The following is a 7,814-nucleotide window of genomic DNA, read 5'->3' on the forward strand; positions in this document are numbered from 1 at the left end:
AGTCATATTTTCCAACTCATAATGCCATTTCAATTTCCAAAAGTGCGAGCGTTTCCATTTCTTTATTTCTCTTTCTCTCTCGCTTTCCCTTTATATATATATATATATATATATAATGTATATAGTAAGTTATAAAATGTATATGGCGATTAAGCTACACTGAATATTCCGCGTTTCATCCACTCTAGGACTCTTCAGGCTTGAAGAGTCCTAGCTCTACCTACGTATTGAGCACTTTTGAAGTAAATACTTATAGTTTACGCATAAATCTATACTTTCGTATATTAATTTTATGTGAGTAAATTAAGTAGTTATATATATATATATATATATATATATATATATATATATATATTAGTGTATTTAGGCAGCATTCCTTCATTCTGGCAAACATTATTAAAAACAACAGAGATACCTTGCTTAATGATTCTTTTTTTTTCATTTTTTCGATCTTTCTTAAAAGCATCATACATAGATATACAGCACCTCTAGAGAACAATTCTAAGATTAGATTTATTATATACTATAAGAAGTATCGAACCCAGAACCTCATCGTTAAAAATAACTCCTCGCCGGCCACAAAAATGTTGGAGCAATCCAATATTGTGTACAAATTTCAATGCCCCTTAGGAGAGTGTAACTCCGAAAATAAAAACGCATATATTGGACATACAAAAACAACATTGTCCCGTCGAGTAACGATGCATTTGAACACTACTAGCTCAATATACCAGCATTTAACAAATCAACATAGCTGTCCCCCCTCTAATCTTAGAAAAGTCCTCGTGGACAACACAGGGATTTTGCAACGAGAAAGTACATGTAAAAAATTAAAAATACTTGAAGCACCATATATAAAAACCCAGCACCCATCTATAAATAGCATTAATTTTAAAAGTAGCAATAATGTGCTGAAATGTTTAGTATGCTAAACCAGTATACGACTCGTTTTACTAACATTGCCTTTTATCATCCTAATTTTTAATCGAGTTTTTTATCACTCGTAAATGTATATTTTAATTGACTTTTCATTGACTCTTTTTATCATTCGTAACTATATATTTCACTTCTATTTTTAATATTTTATCTCCACCTGATGATGATTCAAGAAAGCGCTCGTGTGAACCATGGAACATTTGTAAATACCTTCCATCTTGAAGTTAAAAAAATCTTACGAAAGATCGAAAAAATGAAAAAAAGAATCATTAAGCAAGGTATCTCTGTTGTTTTTAATAATGTTTGGCTGAATATATATATATATATATATATATATATATATATATATATATATAAGTTCGTACATCATATATATATATATATATATATATACTAGTATGGGTGCCCAGCGTTGCCCGGGTGTTTGGAGGTGTATGTTGAGCAAATAAAAAAAGTGGTAGTAGGAAGGCAGGCTCGAACCCGTACCGCAAAGGAGTAAAAGAATGGGAAAAAAACCCTGACGTCTTTGCTGTTACGACCACCGCTAAATCGGAAGCGTCGTAGGTTTTAATTAAGGCTAGACAATCGAAAGGAGAGGATGACTTTCGAAAATATCGGCGAAAAAAGCGACTCCCTGTAGATAAGTGCCCAGTTCAAGGGGAAGATATTAATGTTTTTAGCAAATTTTTAAATATTTGTCATCTGAAAAGTCGAACTTCAAAACGATACTGATCTTGTGAAAATCCATCGAAAGTTTTAGGTAGACATGCAAACATACATACATACATACATACATACACACATACATACATGCATTTATATATTGGTAGCTCAAATTCTCGACTCAAACCGATTAAAAAGCTTGCCTTATCTCTGAATACCCTTTATGTAAAATTTCAAATTTTTAGACCAGAAATTGTTTGAGTAATTTGGTAAAGACCGAAGCGGTCAATTTTTAAAAACTTTGACCCCTATTATGACCCCTTAACATTTATTCTTTGCGCTCAAATCAAGTTATCAAGTTATTAAGTTAGATTAAATCAAGTTATTAAGTTATAAAGGAACCTATATCTAAAATTTCAAGTGTTTAGCCCCAAAATTGGCGGAAGAGTTTGGTAGAGTTCTCAAAAGTCTAATCGTTAATCTCTGACTCCTTTACAGCGAAATTTCTGGCCGAAAACCAATTACAAAGATTTTCCCAAATCTTAATACCCTACATATTTAATTTCGAGTCTGTAGACTGAAAATTGACAGAGATATTGTGTACGGAAATGTACACAGACAGACAGACAGACACTCTCACTTTTATATATATATATATATGTATAAAACTTAAATGACTTTGTAACGAGTGTTGTAACCGAACATCCGTTTTACGACTTCCAGTTGTGCAGGCGTATATAAACAACATCCGTTTTACGACTTCCAGTTGTGCAGGCGTACATAAACAAATAATCAACACGACGATAAAATGTATTGTTTTACTGTGTACGTTTTCAGCGTCCCAGTTGTGTTTTTTTTTTCGCGTTTAAATTATCTAAATAAGCAATTATTAATACTTTCTGCATTTTTTTTTTACATCGTTCATTTCCGTATAGCGTTTAAGTTATTTTATGTAATTTTCTTACAAATAAATCTCCTTTAACCCGTTGAAAACCATGAGAGCATTTTACAACTGGGATTTAACCACCGCTTTCCTTTTTTTAATTCATTTTCCATTTTTAATACACCTTTCTTAAAAACATTCATACATTTTCTTCTACACTACAAATATAAATAAATAACCCCGAAAATATGTTTTTTTTTTGTAATTTGCGTTACAAATAAATAATCAACGCAACAATAAAATGTATTGCTTTACTGTGTACGTTTTCAGCGCCCCAATTGTTCCTTTTTTCGCGTTTAAAGTAAAAGATATATCGAAATTTGAATTTAACTTTAAGTATTATATCTGTTCAGTGCACATTTACCTATAAGTATGGCAAACTACTTGGCTGTAAGTTTTTTTTTGTTTTGGTTTTTTTTTTCAAAAATAAACAATTATAAACAGAACGTCGCATAGAAATTTATCTATATTCTTTTTTCATTTTAATATACTTTCATAGAAATGTTTCTCTTATGCCACAAAAAACTATTTTCTTTACGTCACAAGTGTCACGCTCATACATTAATTCCATAGCTAATATAACATACTGACCCAACGGGTCACGGGTAGTCTAGTACATATATATAATGTACGAATTTTTATCGGTGAAACTCAGCTCCATATTTTTGTTATAAAACTTAAATATTATTTTAAACCAATGAATTTCTTCGATACCGTAGTTCAATAACTGGTAGATCATATTGTATATTTCATGTATTGAGAACATATTAGAGTTTTAAATATCAAATTACATTTTTGGAGTTTGGGTGTAACATGCTTCCTGGCGTGAAATTCGTCAATTTTCAATTGAAACAAAAGACTCTGACTTATGGATCAAACAAAACGGCGATAATTTTTTTTCTATTCGGAAAATACTTTATTTTGCATATTAAAATGCTCAATTTTATAGAAAAAATTCTTTAAAACACTAAATTTAACCAAATATGCTCTGTTGGTGATGCACGCAGTGCTTTAGATTCTAATGTAAGAAAAATAAAATATTTTCTTCTGTGCATTAGAAATTTGGGTACTTGTGCACTTTTGCCGCCGTGCTGAAATAATAACGTTATTACTTTGAAAGCCATTCTTAACATGGGGAGGAGAGGGCATTCTGTAACTATTCTGTGCCTTCACCTAACAATTAAAAAAAATATATCGTGAAGCTTGAACTTAATCTGAAAAAAACTATTTCAAAATAACGCGGTGGCTAAAGTGCACAAGCACTGAAATTTGTTTCGGAATGTTCTAGATGAGGATTGATAATTAGTAGCAACTGGATTATTCGGACTATTTTTCTCATTTTGGGTGTTATTTGCTCCATGCTCCTGTCGATATAATCTTCGACCTTCTTCAGATCTATCTTGACGAACGCGGACATCTTTCTGTCGCACTCCGGAAATTGCATGGAATTTCAAACGGAACTGTTTTTTTAAATCATGAGTGTAGCATGCTCTCGTTCTGTCAATCCTTACTGGGTAGAAGTTCTAAGGAATTGTTGCCCGCACTGAGAATTGAATCTTCAACTTCCAAAATAGTATAACTTACAACTAATTTTTTTTCAAATACTTTACGCACGGATCCGTAGTGGAAGTACTCGAGAACTTTTTAGATAGTATATATTTTTAGATAGTATATATTTTAGATAGCATATATTTTAGATAGCATATATTTTAGATAGTCTATATTTTAGATAGTATATATTTTAGATAGTATATATTTTTAGATAGTATATATTTTAGATAGCATATATTTTAGATAGTCTATATTTTAGATAGTCTATATTTTAGATAGTCTATATTTTAGATAGTCTATATTTTTAGATGGTATATATTTTTAGATGGTATATATTTTAGATGGTATATATTTTAGATAGTATATATTTTTAGATGGTATATATTTTTAGATGGTATATATTTTAGATAGTATATATTTAAGATAGTCTATATTTTAGATAGTCTATATTTTAGATAGTATATATTTTTAGATGGTATATATTTTAGATGGTATATATTTTAGATAGTATATATTTTAGATAGTCTATATTTTAGATAGTCTATATTTTAGATAGTCTATATTTTTAGATGGTATATATTTTAGATGGTATATATTTTGGATTGTATATATTTTAGATAGTATATATTTTAGATGGTATATATTTTTAGATAGTATATATTTTGGATTGCATATATTTTAGATAGTATATATTTTAGATGGTATATATTCGGAAAGGCTGTTCAATAAAAAATTATTCGGTGTATTATCTAGCACACATGTTTGGCCACTATACCTTCTTTATCTGTAAATTTAAATCCAAGTAATTTATAACATAAAATCATCTAACACTACTTTATATAAATATAATTGAGAATCTACAGTAAATCGAACACGCACTGTTTTCTTTGAAATATAGGTTCAGCATCCTAGCGATCGGATTCAAGGCGGTAAACGTAATACCAGAAGTAATGAAGCGTGAATGCCTTGCTTAAGCGACGCATTAGATGTGAAGCAATTATGAACCGAGTGGAACATATTCTGCCAAGTAAGAGGAGCAAGTTAAAAGCTTTTTTCCCGCCGAAAAGGTCCAATTACTTCTGATAGCTTCGCCAATCAAGCAGCCATTAATGGCGGCCATCTTGGAAAAGGGTGCTGGTTGGCATCTTTATTAGACTTGCAGTTCGCTTTCGGAACGGTTTCATTAAGTTTTAGAAAGAAAATCCCGATGTAAATTGTGCACATTTTATACTAATTATTACGATCCTTTTCTACATACCTTAGGGATGCCATTACACGCAACAGCTTCAATTTCTCAATTCACATTATTTTCTTCTTTTATTGATTTTTAAATGTTGTTTTAGTTTGTTTAAATCACCTGTAAGTGAAACGATAAATTGCCTATGATAAAAGGATTGAGTAAAATTATGTTCTGTTGGCTATGTTGTCTGTTCATCTGATTGGATGAGATCATATGTATATATGTATGTATGTATGTATGTATGTATGTATGTATGTATGTATGTATGTATGTATACGATATAATCACGTTGACACACCGGTTCTCGTCAGATCACCGCAGTTAAGTAACGTTGAGCCTGGCTAGTACCAGCTGGGTGACCACTTGGGAATTCTAGGCGCTGTGTTTGCTCTTTGTTTATCTCGGCATAGTTTCCAGTCGCCCTGAACCTCCACTTGCAACTGGTGTCTAACTTCGTTGGCTCAGGAGAAGTGTGGTTGGAAATTGCGCAACTCTTGCTACAAGTTTTCCACGCGCAAGCACCCTTACAGTGAGTATCCAGACTGAAGGAAGTTTGTATGTATGTATGTATATATGTATGTATGTATGTATGTATGTATGTATGTATGTATGTATACAAAACTCCTGTTCGGGTCAACTTTATACCTATTAGTCCGAACCAAACGATCTATTTAATATACAACAAAGTTTGCAAGTCTACTGCTGGTTTGAGAAGATATATGATTATTCATAGGAATATCCTTCAGCCTCCAGAGGAAATCAACTCGATAGAAATTGCTCAATTTGTATGTCACATCTTCTTCAAGATGTGCACGTCTGCGGCGGGGGTGCAGAGTCATCTGAGATAGCATGGAAGACGAGATGGAGAGAAGTCAATGTGATGCTGATCATCTGGAAAGATGCAGCAATCATCATCATCATTTATGTATGTATTTGGTGGATGGGACTCCTTATCCGGCTAAAATACTAAAAACTCTTACAAAAAAGAGCTTTCTCTGATTATGGTCTTCATAACCGGACTGTTACTGTCATCAGATATGAGCTGTGTGAAGACAAGGTAAACTTTGACAAAAAAAAAAACCTGAAGGTCTGAAATGAAAATTCGTTTTATTCAGTGTGCCGTACTTCAGTCAAAAAGTAGATTGTGTGCTGCGTAAGCTCAATTTACGTGTTTTTCCCCCTGTATCTTCTATTCTTGATGCACGAGTGCACAACTTCTGAAAAATCTGTGAATGGTCAAAACCGAGTAGACAGCAACCGCGTGTGCATGCAGGTGTGCATGTATGATGTTTATATATCTCTGCCAACTAAAATGTCAGTACATCAAATGTGGGCGTCGTCATCCTTTCTCTGCCCCTCGGAATTATGACCGTGGCATCAATCATCCATAAAATAACTCAAAATATTTTATCAATACTGTCTCAAACATATTTTATTATTTATTTAGATTTTTGTCTAAAATAGAAAAGTTTGTTTCCTTATATAAGGATCTTAATGCCAAAATCGCCATTATTGCTACGGTTTGGGATAAAATGCGTTCGGTTAGTCTCATTGTTATAATCAATAACAAAATAATCAATAACAAAATAATCAAGCCGGTCAAAACGAATGAAGAAACAGTACTCTGGAAAGACATCACAGTCATCATGTATGTATGTATGTATGTATGTATGTATGTATATCAGGTCATGTCATGTGCTACTGGTACCATGTAACCCAGTACTACCTGCCTCATGGTCGGGTCACCGGCGACTAAACTGGTTCCCCCACCAGACTTGTTTGGTGAGGAGGGCGGCTAGTCTCCCTAAAGGATTAAAAACAAGACCTTCCAAAGGGCGAATGAACTCTTTTTCTGGGTCAACGGCCAACTAGCACCGTGTATATTTGTGTGTGTGTGTGTGTGTGTGTGTGTGTGTGTGTGTGTGTGTGTGTGTGTGTGTGTGTGTGTGTGTGTGTGTGTTGGGGTGGAGAAGGCTCCCGTAAGCCGTGGTGAAGGCAACCTTTCTAGGAGAAGCAAATCTCTGATTTAAAAAAACATGAAGCGGAAGACCATTACCCGCATTAAGCTGGTCTGCAGTTTAATTTGTTGCTGGCTATCTTGCTCTTGCTTGTTGCTGGATCTCAACATTTTGAACCGAGAGAGAGACTTAGCTGTCGTACAAAGCTAAGACTCTGTAACATCATATTTGTATAGATACTCCCTCAGGCATTTGGGCTCATGGATTTTAAATGTCTGCGGGAGTGGCACTCGTCTGACAAGACGTTGCAATCATCATGTATGTATGTATCTATGTATATGTGTATGCATGTATGTATATGTGTATCTATATATGTATGTATGAATGTATGTATATATGTATGTGTATGAATGTATGTATGTGTATTATATATGTATGTATGCATGCATGTATGTGTGTATGCATGTATATATATATGTGTGTATATATGCATGTATGAATGCATGTTTGTATGTATTTATGT

At 33.0% G+C, this 7,814-nt stretch overlaps 1 pseudogene; it reads left to right on the top strand.

Moving 5' to 3' along the window:
* The first annotated feature begins 5,604 nt into the window (after positions 1 to 5,604).
* LOC145293429 (5S ribosomal RNA) lies at positions 5,605 to 5,721 on the top strand (annotated as a pseudogene).
* Positions 5,722 to 7,814: the final 2,093 nt, after the last annotated feature.

Source organism: Euprymna scolopes, chromosome 14, assembly GCF_053919585.1.
Source record: "Euprymna scolopes isolate OS-2025 chromosome 14, ASM5391958v1, whole genome shotgun sequence".
In the NCBI taxonomy this organism is placed as follows: Eukaryota; Metazoa; Mollusca; class Cephalopoda; order Sepiida; family Sepiolidae; genus Euprymna; species Euprymna scolopes.